The sequence below is a fragment of the Perognathus longimembris genome, chromosome 1, assembly GCF_023159225.1.
Source record: "Perognathus longimembris pacificus isolate PPM17 chromosome 1, ASM2315922v1, whole genome shotgun sequence".
NCBI lineage: Eukaryota > Metazoa > Chordata > Mammalia > Rodentia > Heteromyidae > Perognathus > Perognathus longimembris.
The window spans coordinates 62498262-62520836 of NC_063161.1; the positions used below are offsets into that span (position 1 = coordinate 62498262).

Consider the following 22575-nt stretch of genomic DNA (forward strand, 5'->3'; position numbering starts at 1 on the left):
CACATAAGCATTTAATTCATGAGTGTCTTAATTTTGCATTTTTTGTACAATTCCAATTTGGAGCTAAAGATTATAAAATAAAAATTAAGCTGGGGGCTAGTGGCTCACATCTGTAATCCTAGGTACTCAGGAGGCTGAGATTTAAGGATCTCAATTCAAAGCCAGGCAGGAAAGTCTGTGAGACTTTTTCCTCCAGTTAACCACCAAGAAAGCCATAAGTAGAGCTGTGGCTCAAGTGGTGGAGTGGCAACCTTGAGCAAAAGTGCTCAGGGACAGTGCCCAGGCCCCCACAAAAAATACACAAGATGAACTTTCAAGTATACTGGTAATATTGATATCTATAATGGCTCTAAAGAACTATTCCAAAAGTATGGATTAATTGATACTGGCAGCTGTGATCTAAGTTGTCACTAATTTTACTAAAATATGAGATTGGTCAAGTTTGTTGGGAGACCATCCATGGCAACACTTGTATTATTTTCCACTGCTACTGTAATGGTACAAGATATATTAGTGGTTGCTCTTGATTTACATGGAAAAACCCAGTAGGCAAAGCTGGTATACTCCCATCACTTTCAAATACTGTGGAATGGCTGCAGTCAGGATTACCTGTCCCTCTTTCTTCCTCTCTCTAGGTGAAGAAATCTCTTAGAAAATGATGCAGTTTCAATGTTTGTGATTGCCACTGCAATAAGGTTAGAATAGAAAGCACTACCTGGAATGTACTGATTACTTTCAAAGTGAATAGGCACTGTGCCATTACAGAGCATAGAGGTACTAATAAAGTAGTTTTCATTAAGCAATGAGTCCAAGGATCAACAAATGAAAGTATTGTCCTTAGGAGGCTATAATATAAAGGGTCCCAAGTACACAGGTAGAAGAAAATTGACTTTACAGAATAATGTGTTGCTGAATGACTCACTGATATAATTAAACTTTCAGCAAACAATCTTTGAATCTACTTTATAGATACCTACTAATATTTGTACACTTTTTATAGATCAAAATAGTTGCTTTCTATCTGTTGTGTAATTTGCCAATGGACAATATAGAGAGATTCTGTTTATCTTGGTAGCTCATAAACAACCTAGTAGAATCTTAGTGATAGGCATTTAATATAGCTAATATATATGTTTATGTATTAAATCAAAGACTCCACTTCTGTAGCTTATATTTCCCCTGAGGGGAGAAAAATACACATACAATTGCTTTAGGTTCATTTTCCCCTCTATTGTAAGTCCAAAATGAATCAGGACTAGAACTACTTCTCTGTGTGTGTTTGTGTGTGTGTGTGTGTGTGTGTGTATGCGTGCACCAATATTGGTGCTTGAACTCAGTGCCTTATGCTCTCCCCTTGGTTTTTCACTTAAGGCTTGTGCTCTACCATTGATCCACACCTCTACTTCCTGGTTTGGGGTGGTTATTTAAGATAATTATGAGTCACATAGACTTTCCTGTTCAGGCTAGCTTCAAATCTTTTTTTTCTTTTTTTTTTTTTTTTGGCCAGTCCTGGGCCTTGGACTCAGGGCCTGAGCGCTGTCCCTGGCTTCTTCCTGCTCAAGGCTACCACTCCGCCACTTGAGCCACAGCGCCGCTTCTGGCCGTTTTTCTGTATATGTGGTGCTGGGGAATCGAACCTAGGGCCTCGTGTATCCGAGGCCGGCACTCTTGCCACTAGGCTATATCCCCAGCCCCTAGCTTCAAATCTTGATCTTTAAGATCTCAGGTAGGATTATAGGCATGAGCCACCCTATAGCTGCTTCTTACGGTGCTTTGGGAAAGCTCTGAATCCTTCCTGAGCTTGTTTTAACCTTCATCTTACATAGCCATCCATTGTAGAGTGACTTAGAAATGAGCACTATTACCAGTTATTGAGACTTAAGAAGTCACTATTTCTGTGTGATCAGGAGAGGGAAAGAATCAGACATTTTATTCATAGCATCAATTGTTAGATAACACAAGCCCAGGATATTATACTAAAATCATCTAATTTATTCCCTGTGCCACCTGCTTGGAGTCTCAGCTGAAGCATTCCATATCACTTAAGAGCTCATCTGGGACTGCCTAGAGGTCATCAATGTTTTGGTCTTTACTTCCTGATTATCCATCTCACACATGGCATGCTCGTTTAGGACATTCCCTTCATGTTATTGGGGATACATTTACTCATAGGACTTCTAATGCCACCTGAAAAGACAGAAATGATTCTCAGTTGTGTCTACACACACACACACACACACACACACACGTTCAACTTCCCAGCACACTGAAGCAGTGACATTTTATTTTCCTCCAAAATCCAAACAACAGCACCCCAGGCTCAGCCAACTGCTGACAGAAGCCCCGTTCTTGGATCCTATTTCATCACCAGAGAATTTCATCTCAAACCCTACAGATAGTCTATGCATTTGTGTGTAAAGCTAAATTGAGTCACTCTCCCCTCTTCTTAATCTTGGATTCTGAGGGTGGGTGAGAAGGCAGGAGACGTATACATACTATGTGTGCCCTTCTTTCTACCTCCCCAGCACCCTGGGTTTTTTCTGATCCCAGGCACTCTGCATCTGAGCTTGGCAGTCCAGTTCTTACCTGTTGCCTTGGCGACCCTCAACCTCTAAAGGGTGCCAAAGTACCTCCAGCAACACAAAGGGAAAGGAACCAACACACACACTGTACATGACCACACTGTGCTCATAAATCTCCAAAGTAGTGGTTGTCTCTCAAAGAAACAAGTAACCTGAAGGTCCCCTGTCCACTGTCCACGGGAGCAGCTTTAAAGGTTGAGGAAATCCACCACTGTCTGGGTCATTAAAATCCTTTTTCCTAAAGCTTGACCTTAATGGTGGCTGTGATTCTCTCTGTACCCCACACGGGACAGAAATCTGTCACCTGAAAGATGTTCCCATTTCCAGATCCTTCCTTCCTTCCTTCCTTCCTTCCTTCCTTCCTTCCTTCCTTCCTTCCTTCCTTCCTTCCTTCCTTCCTTCCTTCCTCCCTCCCTCCCTCCCTCCCTCCCTCCTTCCCTCCCCCACCTCTCTGTCTGTCTCACTCCACCTCCCAGTCTCTGTCTCTCTCCCCTTTCTCTCTCTTAACTCCCATCTCCAGGTTTCTGACAGGGGGCTTCTTCCTCCTTCCACCCTTCCTAATATTCTTTCAAGTTCTGGAAGGGGTAGGGAGAGTTCCTGTGTTTTTTTTGGGGGGGGGTGGTGGGGTGAGGGTTATGGGAACAAGTGAGGAATTGCTTGGCTTCTGACCCTCTCATCCACTTCTTCTCTAGGTGGCCTAGGTCTTAAACAGGAGATCCATACTCCCTGCTCTCATAAACTGCTTTTGTTAAATGGGGAGAAAAAATTCAATAATAACCTAAAGATTAAGAAAAGTGAGGGAAGGGGGGGAGTAGGAGGGGTGGGTGAGAAGGTTTAAAACTATTTTGATGACTCCTTTGTATAACTACTTAAAGAAAGTAAAAATATTCAAAAACAATTAAAAAAAATCCCCACTCTTTGTCATCAGATACCAAAATGCAGTATTAACTCGCTCTGTGAACTCCCAAGAGCTCAACAGGTTGTCGCTGAAAGTTCCCCCAAATGAAGATCCTTTCTGCAATCCGAGAGAGAGAGAGAGAGAGAGAGAGAGAGAGAGAGAGAGAGAGAGAGAGAGAGAGAGAGAGAGAGAGAGAGAGAGAGACTCTACCGGGATCCCAACGGCTACCCTCTACCTAAAATGGGTGCCTCTCAATACAAATTCTCTCAGAACACCCCTTTGGGCTTTTGGCTAATCTTTTTCCACTGGGTCTCTCGGATAAACAATAACGTACCAGCTATGCCCACTGCCACCCTCTTATTTGGCCTTGTTCTCTCCTCTTCCTTTTATCTCTCCCTCTCTATGTACTAGCAGGCAATCTCCTCCTCCAGTCCACAGGCCTGGAAAGATCCCTCAACCTCACTTTCTCTTAAAATCACAAAATTCCTCCTATGAGGAGGGTGCTGGATTTGTTTGCCCCACTCTTAGTCTGCTTACTCTGTCCTCACTATTCCCCTCATCACCTCTCTTGCCCAGCTTGCTCACCTGCTGGAAGTGCCGGCCCCTCCCTGCCCAGGAGGAGCTGGCTTACCTTGGCCTCACAGGGGCCACTTCCGGTCGGCCTTCAGAGTAGCCTTCCACTGGTCTCCTTGTGTGCCACACGGTGGCCGCCAACCCTGCTGCTCAGGCTGTAGCCCACCTGCTCCCCTTGTCAGTGTCCTCACCACCGAGGTCAGCCGCGGGGTGGCAGCAGCGGAGACCACGGCCACAGCTGCGTCTACACAGACACTGGAGTCCAATATGGCGTCCTGGGCTTGCACACGCTGGGGTAACCGGGGTTCAGGCGGCCGAGGGGTCCAAAATCCTGCACGCGTTTCCGGAGTAGCGGGGCCTGAAGTCTCGCAGGTGTGTTACAATGGTTAGAAAGCGAGGCTCCAGATGGGAAGCCAAGCTCGTCTGTTAGTCCTGCAGGGGACCACACTCAGGAAAGCCCCGCCCAGGGCTCCTCGAAGACTCAAGGCGGGCAGTACAATATTGCAGGGACACAGACATACGCATCACCACAGAGCAGAACCACTTATTCATGCACATCTGAACCAGAGCTGACCACCCTCCCGATGACAGAGAACCACACAGAAGATGTCTGCCAGCGACAGCATGTAACGTCCATAGGGCAAGAGTGCTTGATTATTGAAAGAAAATAGTAAGCAGTGTCATGTTGAATAGTAACTGGGATTGGAGCTCAATGAATGTTTGTAACAATATATGTGGTTAAAATGGCACCTGTATATATCTTGAAAAGTCCTTATTTCAAACACCAATGTGACTAAATTACTTTATATGTGCTGCTGAAGTGAGCATGTGAGGTTACTTTATAGACTGAAATTTATAGATCTAAAATACACTGGGACATGATAAAGTAGACATTCATACACAGTGAAACCAAAGGACAAGACTCTTCAGAGTGGAACACAAAGGGGGAATGGCTCTGTGCCTCTGATCATACCAAATAATATCTATAAAAAAAAACTAATTGTTTTCATTTAAACCATTGTTGTTGTGCCAGTCCAATGCAGTGAAATTAGGGCATGAATGCTGTCCCTGAGCTCTCTTGTTCAAGGCTAGCACTCTACTACTTGACCCACAGTGCCACTTCCAGCATATGGTTCAATGGCTATTGTTTTGGAGCCCCCTCTAATGGCCTTAGCAGAAAGTCTGTTTAGCACCTACTTAAGTTTTTACAAGAAGCAAAGGCCATTAGAGCAGCTGGTTTTAAATAATATTTTGACTTCTTTTTCTGTGATACTCAACATATTTGATTGGTCTTCCATACCACAGGACCCATAAGTAATAAGGATAAAAAAATGAGTGAAGAAGGTGACAAAAAAAGGTGAGGGGGATGGCCAAAATTCATGATTGTATTGTTTTGTGAGAAGACAATCTGTATCTTAACAGGCCAGGAAAGTTGCTGGTGTACAGATAGAATGTAATATTAGGATTGCTTCTAAGTTAAATTTTCATAGGAAAATCTATTTCTGTATTCCTTTAAATTACTTTTGGAAACTCTAGAAGTTTCTTTCCCAGTTATTTTTCCACCTGCTGGACTCATTGACCTTTGATACTGAGATTAAAGTTGTTTGATATATTAATTGAAATATCCACATTTTGCTTGCTTCTTCTGGGTTTGCTGTGAAGTTTATGGCAGTGTAGTAGCAATCATCTTCCTCCAATAAGCAGAAGGTAAACATAGTCCATCTAAAGCATTCAATAACTTGTTCCTCTAAGTGGCTTGCCAACATAATGATTTTCTGAGTCATATAATTGGCGTAAATCACCTTTTATTCCTTTGGATGTACAGAAACATATTGTGCGTGCAGATAAAGAATATTTGCATGGTCACTACATGTAACAGCTTTACTTTGTCCACCACTGGTTGGACATACATAATAACCTAATATGTAATCTTGATATCATTTTCCTATAGGGGGATACTTTATACTGTTCACACACACTGTTATTGATAGAAGTGCTATGTCCTTTACACTGGCAAGTTGGTTGCTAGATAAAGCATCACTCATAGTTCTTAGTCCTCATGAAGACCCTTCAATGCAGTGTCTTCTTTCTGCATCACTAGGTTCATCACACAAACCACAGTTGGCCCGTTCCACACACTGTCCACAGGTTCTCAATCCACAACCACTTTGAAGAGAATGGGTGGCAGTTTTCCACTTGAGACATTGCCCATATGGAAAAGAGATTATTTTAGCATTAGAGCCAATACATCGCTTTGTACAGCTGCTTCATGTATTGCTAGTGCAGCTGCTGTACAGTTGGAACATGATGTTGTAGAGAACAGGGGTTTCTACATGGCCTTGCATTTTGCTTTGGACTAGTGATAGGCTTCTCATAGACAGAGATGGACAAGGATTTGATTTTAAGTCTGCAACAGCCATTTATTTATTTATTTATTTATTTATTATTTTTTTGGCCAGTCCTGGGCCTTGGACTCAGGGCCTGAGCACTGTCCCTGGCTTCTTCCCGCTCAAGGCTAGCACTCCGCCACTTGAGCCACAGCGCCGCTTCTGGCCGTTTTTCTGTATATGTGGTGCTGGGGAATCGAACCTAGGGCCTCGTGTATCCGAGGCAGGCACTCTTGCCACTAGGCTATATCCCCAGCCTGTAACAGCCATTTCTAAACAAGCACAGGACCCAGAATCATTTGTTCTCCAGGAAGCACTGCATTATTGCATTTGTAATAGAGGACATATCTTCCCATCCCCAGTAGTACATATTGACCTTGCCCATGCCAACCCAATGTGACACCTCCTGTTTTGTATATTTCTGTTGTTTATCCAGTACAAAGTCCACCTCCTTTAAAGTTGTTCACAAAGCAAGATTGCCACTGAGATTATAGCAATAGAGTTTTGCATTAGCAGTGCTTTCTCTACTGGAATTGATTCTAAGACAAGCATCCCCAATATGATTCCATCTTTTCCACAAAGATGAGCTGGCAAAGGCTGGCATTCCTCTCCTCAATGAATCCACTGGCAAGCCAAGTTTAGTGAATGGCTTTTACAGCTTGTAAGTTTGTTACAAATCAGCTCATTTCTTGCAGGACATTTGGTCTTATTTCTAACAAGCACACTGCAGTTTCTACCTGCTGAAATGCATTTCTTGTTGTGGCAGCATTGACACCCATTTGTATTGGCAGCACAGCTGGCATACTCTACATATCTATAACATCTGTCACCAGAAGCTGCTGTTCTAGGACAGCGTTTTGCTCTAACAATATTATTCCCAGATTCCCAAGATCCACAGTGAGATTTAATCCAAAGCCCTTGTTTATCCTTGGCTCAGCACTTTTACAAAGTTCTTCATCTCTGAAAGGTTTGCAACTTGGAGTCTTATGTACAAAGATACCATTAAGGAGTACACTAGAATAATCCACCAAATGTATATGAAATGACTTCATGGTTGAGAAGTCCACAGGGGCATGGTCAAAGATAACAAAGGAGTCTCTATTAGCAGGCTGGTGACTGCTCTGTCCTGGACTATGGTGTCTCAGAACTAAAAGCAGCTCCAACCTCTAATAGAGCAGAGTTTGCAAAGCCAAAAACCACATGCAGGTGGCGGTTTCACAAGCAAGCTAGCTGATTTACACAAGCTAATTTTGTTTCTAGACTTGTCAAGAAAAGCAATTTCATGGGGTTATATCCTACAGCCATCAGAGATGGGGAGGTATTCTACAGCTACTGGGCATCAAAGATAAGGGGCAGGGGTACTCTACAGCTGCTGGACAGTAAAGATAGTACACGGCCTGTCTGGAGCCATGTGAGCCATTAGGAACAGGAGTTAACAAGAAACATCTTTCTTTTAAATTACATCTAAATTGGATTCTCACATATACATGGATCCATCAATGGCTACAGAAGAGAACCCAAATCTGTTAACATTTCTGAAGGTATAGTTCTAGTAATGTTTTCCCTTTATCACAAGCTATGGCATATGCCAGGGAAATGGCAGAAAACCTTTTGCACCATTACTCCAGTAAGTATCATTATGGATATTTCCTCTAAAGATAAGCATAACTTCATTGATAAGAACAGTTGAATGAAGGTATCTGAAAAACCCCACTTTCTTTCAAAATAGTCCACATCTTAGTGGTAACTTCATAGTTACAAAAATCATCTGTCAATCTATACCTTGTGCCTGGTAATGCTCCATATGGCCTCTGTGTACATAAATGGATTTGTTATTTCATCAGATACACTTGTATGGTCATATCCACATGGAACTATTGCACCATTTTTTTCTAGAAAAAGCTGGGTGTTGGATGAGATATGATATTCTTGCATGATGCTTGTTAAACACATATATTGTAGAATGTCCAAATATTATGATCATTACATCTCTTGACCAGCTCCGTAATATATACTGAATGTCCCTCCACAGCATACTGCTGATCATGTCCAGGAACAGTAGATTTAGCGCTCCAAGACTGACTGATGTATGATAAATACCCATAATTCATCTGTGACACTGCAATTATTTGTTTCAATTCTGCCTCCGTACATTAAGATGTTTACCTCAGGCAAGGCCAGTGAGTGTCCGTGTCTCTAGAAAGATCCCCTTTCCAGAGCTCTGATATGCCATATACTCCTTTCTACATTACAATTCATGACCACTTGAAAAGAATTTTAGTTAGGAGTATATTCATCAATTTCCCATGCAAACTGCTTTATGTGAAGGCCCTGCTACAGGAGGACTGAAAGGGTTCATATTTGGCAGAATCCAGTAAGACTGTGGAAGGAACATTCCAAGAGCAATGGGGACCTTGCCAACAATCACTGCACACACACTACATTTGTCCTCTTAGATCACAATAGCCAGAACATGGGCTGTGGTCATTGGAAATCACATGCTTCATCCTTCCAGTATGTATTACATTCACAATGCACTTGACTTACAACAGAGATGCCAATTGTACACTTTGCATGACCACAGAAATTTCTAGGGCAAGAACTGATGGAATAAAATACATGGAAATCAGTTAGATTATAGGCAGCATCACTGAATAAAACAGTGTAACAGTGCAACAGGGTAACAGTGTAACAGCCAGATGTTGGAACAACTTTTGGCAGTTCCTTTCTCCTTACTTCAGGGACTATCAAACCACTTAACACAACTATTAAAGGTGCATATATTTACTCTCTACCATAAACATACATGTGACCCCCAGATTCTGTAGCAAAATGATTGAATCTTAATCTCAACTGTGCATTCAGATAGCCTTCAATTAGTCATGTACGTTTAATTTCAGACTTATTGTTAAAAAACCAGAAGGTTCTGTGAACTTGAACCTGTACTGGCAGTGCTGGCACTGGTTCCGCCGCACCCTCCAGCCTGGGTGGCAAAGGCAGGTGGAGCTGACACAAAACCCTGAAAAGCAAGTGACTATCTTCTCCCAGGGAGTGGCCTGGAACAGCTGGGCACAGAACACCAGGTAGAGTAAGCCATAGCACAGCAGCCAGCTCTTCTACACAGCAGCCAGCAGGGAGCTTGGCATCAGGAGGTGCCAAGCAGAACCTAAGACCTTGCCGGGTAGTGCAGGCTGGGCCCTGTGCCCCAGAAGGGACATGACAGGATGGGGATCTGATGTGGAGGGGTGCATTATATGTTTGGTTTTCAACCCACATAACCAGATCAGAAGGTAGCTGCATGCAGGGGCAGAACTAGGGCTGTTGCAATAAAGAACTGAGCAAGTGAATACATGCTCATGTGGTGGCACACACACCTGTAGTCCCAGTGACTCAGGAGGCTGAGGAATCAAGACCAGGCTCTTTCATATCTTTAGAGTTAGATGGGCAGTGAATGTTGATCTTTTTGGTTCTATCAACACTGGTTATTTGTGACACTCAATTTAGAAAAACTTCCAGTCAGTTAAGGCAGAAAACTGGGTCCTGTTACCCATTAAAACTAATCTTTTACTCTGTGGAGAGACACCTGGTATTTGCAAAGGATATTGGAAGTTGACCTGTGGGAGCTTGAATAGTGAGAATCCTTGGATATCGTTACTCAGGCCCAGAGACATCCCTGTAGTTTAGAAAAGGGGCAGCAGCCATCCTGGCCATGCACAAGTATTGTTTGATGGCTGCTAGATGACATGTATGTGTGATCATGCATGTATGATCATGTATGTTCCCGTAGCTCAGAAAGAACAAGCATAGTAGATAATGGCTGCCATGTTCAGTCTTTTACTCTCATTTCCTGCAATTGTAGTAGAAAATATTCCTTGATTAAAAAAAATTCTCCCTCTCTCAGTCCTATTCTAATAAAATAGATCCTAGCTAAAACTCTTAATTAGTGAGAGTCTGCTATTTGTATGACACCCTGAAATTTATTTTTCTTTTCATGCCTGCAACTCAGAGACCAGTGATTTTAGGTAGTAATTGGGAAACCGAGGAAAACCATCATCCATTTTCCATAACAGAAAATATCCTTGGGCATGGGTTGAATCTCATGAGTTATGGAAAGCATTTGTTAAGAGACAATGTGAAAGATACTTTTGCTGGGCCTGCAAATGAACTGAAAGCCAAACGACCCAGTGCCCCTCTTTCACATGTGTGCTTTTAGATCTGAGCTATTGCCTGCTACAGTCACCTTATAGTCACATTGGGCTCCAGGAAAAATAGAATTCACCAGCAAGAAACTCTATAAAAAAAGCAACTCCCCTCAGATGGACAATACCTTCTTCTCACCATCTGAAGTTGAAGAAGACCTGCAGGGCTTTGAGACATTTATGATTAGGGACTGTGACTAAGTGTGCATGTCTTTTTTTACTGTGTACCCCCAATTCTCCACAATGAACCTGCAGCCAACACCTATAACCCTGAGGATGGTTAAACATGGACTGATGTGTTATCATACCCTGGCGGACATGAAATAAATCATCTTTCTTGTCCCTCACCATGCCTCATTATTTGATCTATGAGGACTGTGGCTGGATCTAACCTGAAATTCCTTGGATTTGAGGTGTGCAGTCTCAACAACCAGAATCTATCTTGGTGAGCGAGGCAGGAGAGATTTTGTCACCTAAAGAAAGTTACTTCTGGATTGTGAGGAAAAAACTGATTGGTTCCTTCCAGCTGTGGAATAGTTTGCTCCAGTGACTTTTCCTTATCTTTCTTACTTGGGCCAGTATTTACTGCTATTTATCCCATTCAGTGATTAAGAGAAATTCCTAGACTCTGAGACCCCTTGCATCCCTGGTAAATCATCTGCAATAGTGCAGAGCTAACCTTGCCTTCTTATCTAAATAAGCTATCCTAGTTGAGAAAATTTGAAATCCTGTGTATGTGGTCTTGTTCTTGAGCACTTTCTGTTTGAGCTTAAACCATTTCTTTCTACACTGGGAAGCTTGAAACCATGCAGGAACAGTTAGTGAAATATGTCTTTGTGAGAGAAATATTTAAGAATGCAAGGCTTGAGAGTGAGGTTATTCGGGAGACATTTTTTTGAAGTTTTATTGTCAAGGTGATGTACAGAGTGGTTACAGTTACATATGGAAGGTAGTGAGTACATTTTTTTTTTTTGTCAAACTTGTTACCTCCTCCCTCATTTTTCTCCCACCAATCCCCATTCCACAATCCTACCCCCCCACAAGTTTTACAGTTACTTTACAACATATTGTCTTGTAAGTATTGCTGTTGCATTGGTTCACCTTTATCCTTTATCTCACCATTGTGATGTTCCCCTTCCCTTCCCTAATTCGGACAAACATATATGCAATACCCAGGGCACCAAAATCAAATACAGTGAGAACAGGGGCTAACCCATAGGTTAGAGAAACAAAAGAAAAAAGAAATAATTTCACATATTATGTTAAAAATAATGACACTTATAAATCACTTGTTTCTAAAACTTGGAGTTCATTTTGCTTAGTATCATCTTACATGATCATATGTACATAGCTGTTGACCTATTGTGATAATCTGATAGTACATTGAAATTCTACCTCACCCCAGTAAGAATGGCAGCACTATTTACCATATCTTTCTTTGCTTAGGCCTTCACCTTCCCTTGGGAAAGCCAGGGTGCTCAGCTGGGACTGCAGCTGAGCATTCTCATGTCTTGTGGCTTCCAGACACTTCAGTGTCCTGGAACTTCTCCCTTTCCATGTGGGCCAGCAACTTGTGCTACACCTTCTCCTGCTTCAGCTGCTCCAGCAGATGGCTTTGCCTCAGCAGGTGCTGCTGCAGGGTCTCCTTCTCTGAGTTCAGCTGCTGGCGGGAGGCCCTGTGCTGTTCATGGGTGGCTATGACCTCCTGCACCTGGGCCAGGTACTTGTCACGCAGTTCCTGCAGACCCTCAGCTGCTTGATCTGGAAGTATAGATCAAATGATGAAATTCCAGCCAAGCAAGAAAGTCAGACAAGTTCAAGCCCCTGAGTTCAAGCTCTGCTATCTCCAGAAATGAACAAAAAACTTAGAAGGAGGCAGATAATACTAGTTTACAAATATAAAATTAAGTACTAGAGACTTTTCATTCATCAAAAGTTATAATACTATGTATCTAAGAAACATTTTTCACTTATATATTGTGGTATACACCTGTAATCCCTACTCAGGAGGCAGAGATAGGAAAATCACTTTCCAAGGCCAATGTGGGACAATAGTGCAAAACCTTACGAGTCAAACCAGCTAAGAGAAAAATGTATGAAGGTATGACTGAAATAAATAATCAGCAACAACAAAATAAATAAATGGACAATTTTTTGTGTGAAGTGATCCAATGTCATTTTCTAATTTAATTTCTTCTTAAGCTCTTGGCATTTTCTTCTCCTTTTGGTATTGTTGGAGCTTGAAACCAATGCCTCTACCTGTTGCTGGCTTCTGTGTTCACAGTTGACACTCTACCACTTGAGTCATACCTTTCCTTCTACTCCTTCTATACCATCCCTCTTTCCACCCTTTTTTGCTGATCCTGGAATTTGAACTCTTGGCTTGGGTGATGTCTCTGAGCTCCTTTTTGCTCAAGGACAGCAGTCTACCACTTGAGCCGTACCTCCAACATCCAGATTTTCCTGTGATTAATTGGAGATAAGAGCCTCACAGAGTTTCTTGCCCAGGCTGGCTTTGAACTGCAATCCTCAGATTGCAGCCTCCTGAGTAGCTAGGATTACAGGAATGAGCCATCAGCACCTAGATCCTTCGACCTTCTAAAAATAAAAATAAAGGAAGCTAAGCTCTACTATTGCAAATGAGTTGGTTTTTACAAAATATGTTATTTGTAAACAAAGATTCTTGTGGTATGAGTAGTATGATAACAGTTTTATTGTGTGTGGCAAAAATCAATCATTAAGTATCCTAGCAACACTTCATTAGCATTAAATATACCAGCTATTATACAAAACAACTCACACAGGCTTATACTTAATTGTCACAACAGTCTTAAAAGCATAATAATAATAGTATCTGCAGGGAACTCTGGAACAGAGCTTTGAGACCATGAAAGGGTTGAGAGCTTGGAAGGCCTCTTCATCAGTACTCAGCAGGCTTAGAACTGGACTCTGTAAAGGTCAGCCCGTGAAGGCAATACAGATGCATAAGTTACTACCTAAGTGTGTTTAAGTTGGAGCTGTTTGGACACTAAAAGCTTGAGATACTGGATGAATGTCTGCATTAAGGTTGGAATGTTTATCACTCTCCCCTGCTCCCTAATGATAAGGGAGTCAATTATCACTATGAATATAAGCTATAACTCATGTTAATGGTTGTAACTACAAGATAGATTGATACCTTATTTCCTGCACATATCTGAAGCCAGTGGTACTGAACTCAATAAATAGGCTTGTTATCTGGAGCTTGGGGTTCAGAAGCCAGTGAGTGCTGTACCCCTCTCTCTCCTCTCTGTTCTTTGGCCCTGGTAGACTGTCCTGCTGTCCCTAGTTGTGGGTGGCAACAAGTATCCCTGTTTTATAAATGGGAGTATAGGACAAAAATAGATTCATTGTTTTGCTTGGTATCAGTTATATGTTGGGTGGAATTGAGATTTCAACATTTGTAATCTGGCTCTACTGCCATTTCTGCTAATATCTTTGTGACTGCCTTGTGACAACTCACAAGCATTTTGACAGAGTATCAAAGCTGCTTAAAGATATGCATTCTATTATAAATGCATTTATTCTAGTTAATTCTGTTTCCTTTTTTCTTCACTGTCTCTTTTCTATAAACACAGAAACGTATCTGCTCTAAACAGTACTCAGTTTCTTCTATATTGCGACTTTTTAAATTACCCACAAAACTGAATAATTTGCTGGGAGCCAGTTGCTCACATCTATAATCCTAGCTGAGGCTAGGAGGCTGAGATCTAAGGATCACAATTTGATGCTACCCTAGGCAGGAAAGTTCATGAAACTCATCTCTAATTAATCACCAGAAAAACATTGTGGTGCTGTGGCTCAAAGCAGTAGAATGTTCGCCTTGTGTGAAAAAGCTCAGGGACAGTGCCCAGGCCTGGAGTTCAAACGGAATTGCTCTAAGGATAAAGCTGGTTATTAAAATGGCTTAACAGATAGGCATTTTAACCACATATTATGACTGAACAGGGTGTGGTGTGGTGAGGAGTGGTACCAACCTCTGGATTTCCATGTGATAACAAACCTACTCATGGTTTAAAGTAGATTAACATGCAATGGAGTCCTTACTTAATACTATACAAACACATAACCTGCTTAATTTGAAATGAAGTCTGAGTTGGAGAAAATTTTCTTGATTTCCACTGCTAGTAAACTACTATTGCACTGTACTATCTCATCTCAGCCAATTGTCATGACTTAAGGTGATTGGAAACTGAGCCCTCTGAGAGAGAAATAGCTACTTATCTAGTTGGACCCTCTGGGACCAACTCAGAGCAAGAACTCCTCTCTTCTTCAGTGCCCTTGGATGCATGTGGCTATTTATCCATATTAAGGAGGTACTATAGCTGCAGCATCCCTAGAAAAATCTGCAAAGAATCCTGAGGAAATGAGGCTACAAAATGACCACTTAATCTCTCTGGCTTCTGCCCTTCAAGGTTTCTGATTTGTTCATTCTGTGCTATCCTGTTCATTCTCCAATATTTGAACAAAAATTTTTTGGTGTGTGTGTGTGTGTGTGTGTGTGTGTGTGTGTGCATGGTGGACTTGGGGCCTAGGTGCTGTCCCTTAGCTTTTTTGTTCAAGGCTAGTGCTCTACTACTTGAGCCACAGTTTCACTTCTGCAGTTTTTTGGTGGTTTATTGGAGGTAAGAGTCTAGCAGACTTTCCTACACAGGCTGACTTCAAACTGCAATCCTCAGACGTCAACATCCTGAGTAGCTAGGATTACAGGTGTAAGCCACCAACACCTGGCTCTATTTCCATTCCTTTAAAATATTTTTTAAAAGTTAATGATCATCAATTAGTTGTACAAGGGTGTTTCATTTTTGACATATCCACATATGCATACAATTTACATTAATCTGATTCACTGCCTCTGACACTCTCTCATTCTCCTTCATTTCCCCAAACACAAGGTCAACAGGCTTCATTGTTTTATTTTACATGTATATATAAAGTATTTCTCCCATGTGATGTGAATAGCTTTTCAATCATTTCCTTCCCCAGATTTACATATTTCTTTGGTAAGAAGTTTGGTTTGAATTGTGTAAGCTGCCTCTTGCAGAGGTAGCATTCATATTAAATATTCAAAATAACTTAATTTCAGAGTTGAAATTACTTGCCTCTTAACATTCTCCAATTGGAAAAAAAGAAATTGATAAAGGAGATCAGAGGAAAAAGGCTCAAAGCCAGCCAGGGTAGAAAGTCCATGGGACCTCATCTCCAATCTACTACCAAAAAGCTGAAGTGGAGCTGTGACCCAAGTGGCAAAGTGACAGCCTTTAGCAAAAGTCAGCTTAAGGGCAGTGCCCAGGCCCTGAATTCAAGCCCTAGAATCAAGTGCATGCACGCATGGGCATGAGCACACACACACACACACACACACACACATAGAGGAAGCTGTATAGTCTGAAGGTTTGTGGCCTGCTGAATTCACCTGTTGAGACCTAATACCTCATCTCTAAATGAGCTCAGGAAGGAGGCACTGTCTCTGATGGGGCTGCTCCCTTTGTATAGGAAGCCCCAGGGGAACTGCCCTGTTCTTTCCTATTTGTGAGAAAATGCAAGTTTCATCCACAAATCAGTCCTCACCACAAAGTGAATCTGACATCAACTGATCTAGCCTGCCCAGACTCCAAAATAGAGGAATACATTTTTGTTGCTTATGCTTAACTAGTCCATGGTATTTTGTTACAGTGACTCAAAATAGTTTGAGACACAGGGTAGACAGAACTCAGCATGAAGACCACTATACTTCTATTGCAGTCTTGAAGTGTTTTGTCTGAAAAGTACTCAGATATTTGATAGAATTTATGCCTGAGACATCTGTGCCTCTGTAATGTTAGTTCTTTTTCTTAGTAAAAATCCATCCTACCAAATGTGTAAGGACAATTTGTATGTACATATTTTCAACTATAATTACATATAGGAACTATAATCATTAGGTATAATTAGCATCAAGTACAATTTTTCCAAAACAGTAAATGTTAGTATAATTACATATTTAGTCTATCTACTACTGCAAAATTAAGTAACTTAAATTAAGCAAGATTACTGTTGGTAGCTGGGTGCTGGTGGCTTAATCTGCTACTCAGGAGGTTAAGATCTGAGGGTCCCAATTTGAGGCAGGGCAGGAAAGTCTGTGAGACTCTTATCTCCAATTAACCAGCAAAAACTTGAAAGTGGTGCTGTGGTTTAAGTGGTAAAGTGCCAGCTCTGGGCAATAATGCTAAGTGCCTAGGCCTTGAATTCCAGCCCAAGGAGTGACAGGAAAAACACCATAACAAAACAACGACAAAAATACCATGCAGAAATTCTAGGTAAGGAGAATAAAGGAAACATTTGAGAAAGACAAATCAAATCAACTGGAAATTTACTCATGGAAACATGGAAAGCCAGAGTTTCTATTCTTTAAAAGAAATAGAGATTGGGGCAATTTCTTAAAAAGAAATAATGAAGTCACCACTGCGCAAGTCTGCATGCTCCAGGAGAGTGCATGAAGAGATGAAAAAGGAGGTCCAGAGCGCAGAACAGAAAAGGGGAAGAAAATAACAACACAAGAGACAAAAAAGCCAGATGACTGGTTAAGCATGTGTATGTACATGTGTATACACACACACACACACACAAACACACACACAGAGGAAAATGTAATGAAGATAAGGTGAATACAATGCTGTATTTACAGAAAATAAAATGAAAAAGGAAAATAATAGATGTAGAAAATAGACGAAAAGGGGCTGGGAGTATGGCCTAGTGGCAAGAGTGCTTGCCTCGTATACATGAGGCCCTGGGTTCGATTCCTCAGCACCACATATACAGAAAATGGCCAGAGGTGGCGCTGTGGCTCAAGCGGCAGAGTGCTAGCCTTGAGCAAAAAAGAAGCCAGACAGGGACAGTGCTCAGGCCCTGAGTCCAAGGCCCAGGACTGACCAAAAAAAAAAAAAAAAAAGAAAGAAAATAGACGAAAAGGTCTAACAAATGTATCATTACTGTGTTTTTCCTCAAGGAAATAACTAAATAGGCAGAAAAAGCAAGACATTTTCAAAATTAAAATCATGACTTTAATCTGCATATTAAGAAGGAGATCATGTTCCAGAAAGAAGTCAATATAGTAAGATTAGTGCTGAGACATACTCTCAAGTAGCTACAGAATTGCAACCACTGTCACATAAGCATCCAGGTAAGAAAATAATTCCATGTTATGTCAGCCTTCCTATGGGTAGAAATATGCACAACCACAGGACAGAGTGATAACAAAATTATATTATTAAAAGGAGAAGCTGGGTGCTGTGGCTCACACCCATAATCCTAGCTACTCAGGAGGCTGAGAGCTTAGGATCCTGGTTCAAAGCCAGCCCAGGCAGGAAAGTCCATACTAATTTTATTTCCAATTAACGACCACAAAACCAGAAGTGGTGCTGTGGCTCAAAGTGGTAGAGTGCTATCCTTGAGAGAAAAATCTCAGGGACAGCACCCAGGCCCTGAGTTCAATCTCCATAACTGGCAAAAAAAGGAGGAGGAGAGGAGAAGGAGGAGGAGGAGGAGGAGAAGAAGAAGAGGAGGAAAAGGAGGAAGAAGAATCTTACATTTAGCCTGTGGGTAGAACTGGTCAGATCTGGTTGAGTCAGCTGGAGTAGCAGTAGAAGCACACTTCCTGCTCATGGAGACATAGCCCACAGGCACGTCTGCCCGGCTTGCCGGCCACGATCTGTCCATGCTCCCCACACTCCCCTGGGGGATCAATCGGTGCCCGCCACTAGTGTCTTACATCAACTCCCTGCTAGGTGATTGGCTGGGGAGGACTCAGGAGGTTGGGGTGCTGGGGGCTATATAATTCCTGATCTGCGCAACAATAAACGAGAACTGCTTCAAGCGTGTCCTCCCGGCGTGTGTTCCTGTGTGTGTCATTCACGCTTACCTCCTGCCAGAGATCTAGCCCCACAAATGGCGCCCAAAGTGGGGCTTGAGTGTTTTCGGCAGACAGATGGTCTAGTGCAAGGTAAGCGCCTCCATGGGCAACCTTCCACCCGCAGCGCGGAGCCTCAATCTTGAGCACTTGTTGCCCTGCTTCGGAGTAGGCAGATAAAAGTATCAGAAAAAGAAGCTAGTTTGATATGGGAAAGAGTAAGTGCATTGTGCCCCTGGATTGACTCCAGGGCCATTTGGGATCCAGACAGCTGGACCCGTGTCCTTCAAGTGGCTCGTAAAAAAGATGTCTGTGAAGGCACTAAGCTGCCCTTGACTTTTTATCCTATTGTAGTAGCCATTCAAGCCTGTCTGTCGGGGAGAGAGGAGGGAGAAATTTTGCAGGCATTCAACACCTCACTGTGGGAGAAGGCAGAACATGCAGAAAATGGCGGAGCTGCTCAGGCACTTCCTTCTTGTGACGCAGCAGACAATTCCAGCAAGAAGGTGGAGGATCAACAACTTCCGCCATCTTGTGACTCAGAGTGCCAGCTGGCTGTGCTTGCCAAGCCACCTCCCCCACACTATCAATCCCAGGAAGTCCACCTGACTGCTTCTTTTGGCCGTTTAGGCCAGCCTGGGAATTCCCCACAGGGGACTTTATATCCTTGGGCAGACATATCCAATTTTACCCAGGAGAAAGGACCTATTGTTCCCCCTGTAATACAACAGCTGTTTACGGGCCCCCCAGCTACCATGGCAATGGCAGCCAAGCCCATAGATGAGCCCCAGTTTGCATTCCCGGTGAATGTTCATCGAACTGCTGCCCGGCCCAATCTATGGTACCCCCATGACCCAAAGGTGCTTGACAAATATCGGGCCACTGTCAGGGAAGATGGGTTACATTCCCCATATGCTCAACAGATGCTTGAAACCATCAGCATTGACCTTAACTGCCCTCATGATTGGAAAAGTTTAATGTTCCCAGCCCTATCTTCAGGAGACTTCCTTTTATGGAAGGCTGCCTTTTATGATGAATGTGAACAACAAAGCGCACGAAATATAGCTGCTGGGGGAGACAATGCTAACATGGCAGACCCTGATTGCTTAAAGGGGGAGGGAGCTTATGCTTCTCCTGTCACACAGGCGGCAGTGCCCCCGCAGTACTTTGACCAAGTACGCCTCTGTGCATTATGGACTGTTTCCTCAGTCCCTTCTAAAGAAGGAGACAAACAACTAAAAACCCTCATACAGCTTCCCAATGAGCCTTTCACTGACTTTGTTGCCCGTGTTCAGGAGGCAGTAGCCCGGAAGGTATCCCACGTGGAGCCCAAGATGCACTAGCCCCCTGATATGGGAGGGGGCCACGCAGGAATGTAAAAAAGCCATTGCCCCTGATAGAAATGGGGAAATCACGGATTGGATCTTGGCCACAAGAGATTTGAGGACCTCAACTCATGCTATGACGGCCCTTGCTCAGGCTTTCGCCTCTATGACTGCCAATACTCAAGCGCCCCCTAGTGGCACTGCAGGAGCCCAACTTTGTTGGGAATGTGGCGGGACTGGTAATTTTAAAAAAGATTGCCAATCACTCCGAGACTCACCCAAAAGGAAACAACCCCCTTCTGTGTGTCCTAAATGCAAAAAAAGTTTTCACTGGGCCTCTGAGTGCCACTCTAAAACTCAGCCTTTAAACTAGATAAGGGGCAGTCCTCAGCCCCTACCCCAAGAGGACAACGGCAACAGCCACCCCCTCAAGTGTTATGGACTATTCCTATCCAAAATGGAAAAGCTAGAATGGAACTTAAAATAAATGGAACAAAATACTGCCCCCGAGAAAATTCAAATTAAAGCCCCTTACGCTTATCTTAGATACCATTTAGATCAAACAATTACCCCAAATTGGCCTAGTATTGTTATTAAGCCCCAATATACTTTAAATGAACTACAACAATTATGTGGACATATCAATTGGGTGCGTGATTTTATGCTTCTCCCTACCCAGCAACTTCAACCTTTGTTTCAGTTACTTCAGGGACCCTCTGACCCAACTTCTCTTTGTGTACTTTCCCCTGATGCTAAACAAGTTCTACAACAGATTGCTGACTGATTATGGTCAACCCCCTTGGTATTTTTAGATGCCACCCAAGGAATCACCCTAATTATAATAAATAAGAATGGCCTGTTGGCGGCCTTAACACAACCCCATGGTATATTACAATGGATACACCTTGCCACTTCCCAGTTACCAAAAATTAGCACTCCTATTAGCATGCTATGCGATGCCGTCAAACTTATGGCAGATTCCCAGACCATCTTATCTGGCCCATAGGAAAAAGCATCTTTAATTTCCTGACAACTGAAGAGGAATTAGCCTTACAGGTCATCCACTATTATTTTAGCATTGATAATCACATGCCCCAAAACCCTATGTTAAGAGTTACCCAAGAGCTGCCACTTTTATGGCGGTGCCCTCCCCATCCAAAAGGGAAACCCATCCCTCAGGCTGTTGTGCTTTTTACAGATGCTAGCAAAACTGTTTATGGATTTTATAATGCTGACGCTAAAAAATATGTGCTTCAACAGCATTCCTTGTCTGTTCAAGCTGCTGAATTACGAGCCATATTACTTGCCCTTGCATCCTTTCCCAATAAACCTCTTAATATTTTTTCTGATAGTCTATATGCTGTACAAACTGTTGCCATTCTTCCTGGAGCCTTATTAAGGGATGATGGTCATGATGTAACACAAATAATGTTCAAAATTCAGACTGTGCTAGACAATCATGCCCAACCCTGGTACATTCAACACATTAGATCTCATACTAACCTCCCCAGACCCCTAGTTGCTATTGACCATGCTGTCACCCCAGCCGTGTTACTCACCAATACATCCATGGACCAGGCCCGAGCATTGCATGGTCACTTCCACTTACCAGCAACAACTATCAAACAGTTATTTCCTGATTTAACGCACCAACAATGCAAACACATGATTCAGTCCTGCTCCTCCTGTGAGCCTCTCTTACCCTTAGGACCACTACAACCCATGGGAACAAATCTGCGAGGCCTTAGGCCCAATGGCACATGGCAAATGGACATAACCCACGTTCCCCAATTTGGCAGGCAAAAATACGTCTATGTGTGCATAGATAGATTCTCAGGCTTTATAACAGCCTTAGCCCTAAGTGGTGAAACAACAAAGCATGCCATCAAATCACTTTTACACACCATTACAGTTATGGGCATTCTTTGGACCCTTAAAACAGACAATGGCCCTGCTTACACGTCCAGACAGTTTCGCGAATTTTGCGCCCTTTGGAACATTACACACCACACTGGTATCCCATATAACCCACAAGGTCAAGCTATTGTGGAACGCAGTCACAAGGAAATCAAGGCCCTCCTTTTAAAAGAAAAGGGGGAAATGGAGGGGCTAGGACTCAAAGACCCCCAAACACCATTAAACTATTGTCTCATAGTAAAAAAAAAATTTGACATTTGCACCTACCACGCACGGGTCTCCGGCAGCCCTGCATTGGGGTCTCCAGAAGGCACCTACTCCAGTCCCCATGGTTAGATGGAGGGACCCCATCACAAGAAAATGGGAGAGCCCTGCTCCCCTAATGGCACAGGGGAGAGGATTTGCTTGTATCTTTCCAGACACGAGTGACAAACCTGTTTGGATTCCAGCTGGAGATATCCAACCAACTGTCACCACCCACAAACGAGATGCGTCTACTACGCTTGGACAGCCCACGGAGGAGAAGGCGCAGACCTTGAGCTAGAGCCCATGCCATCACCTGGAGAGACTTAAAGGGATTGGTAGAACAGGCTCAAGCTATGGCCCCGGACCCAAACCCGGGACATGGTACTCTATTCCTCCTGATGTGTGCCATTATTATAGCCAATTCTCAATCTGCTGCAGGGCAGGGTAAGATAACACTAGTACCCAGCCCTCAAATCTTGATGATGGTAGGGGAAGATACCACCATCTTCCCTCAAATGCTT

The 22575-nt window shown here is 42.9% G+C and overlaps 1 pseudogene; it reads right to left on the minus strand.

Moving 5' to 3' along the window:
• Positions 1-4118: 4118 nt before the first annotated feature.
• Positions 4119-18376, minus strand: LOC125349242 (annotated as a pseudogene).
• Positions 18377-22575: the final 4199 nt, after the last annotated feature.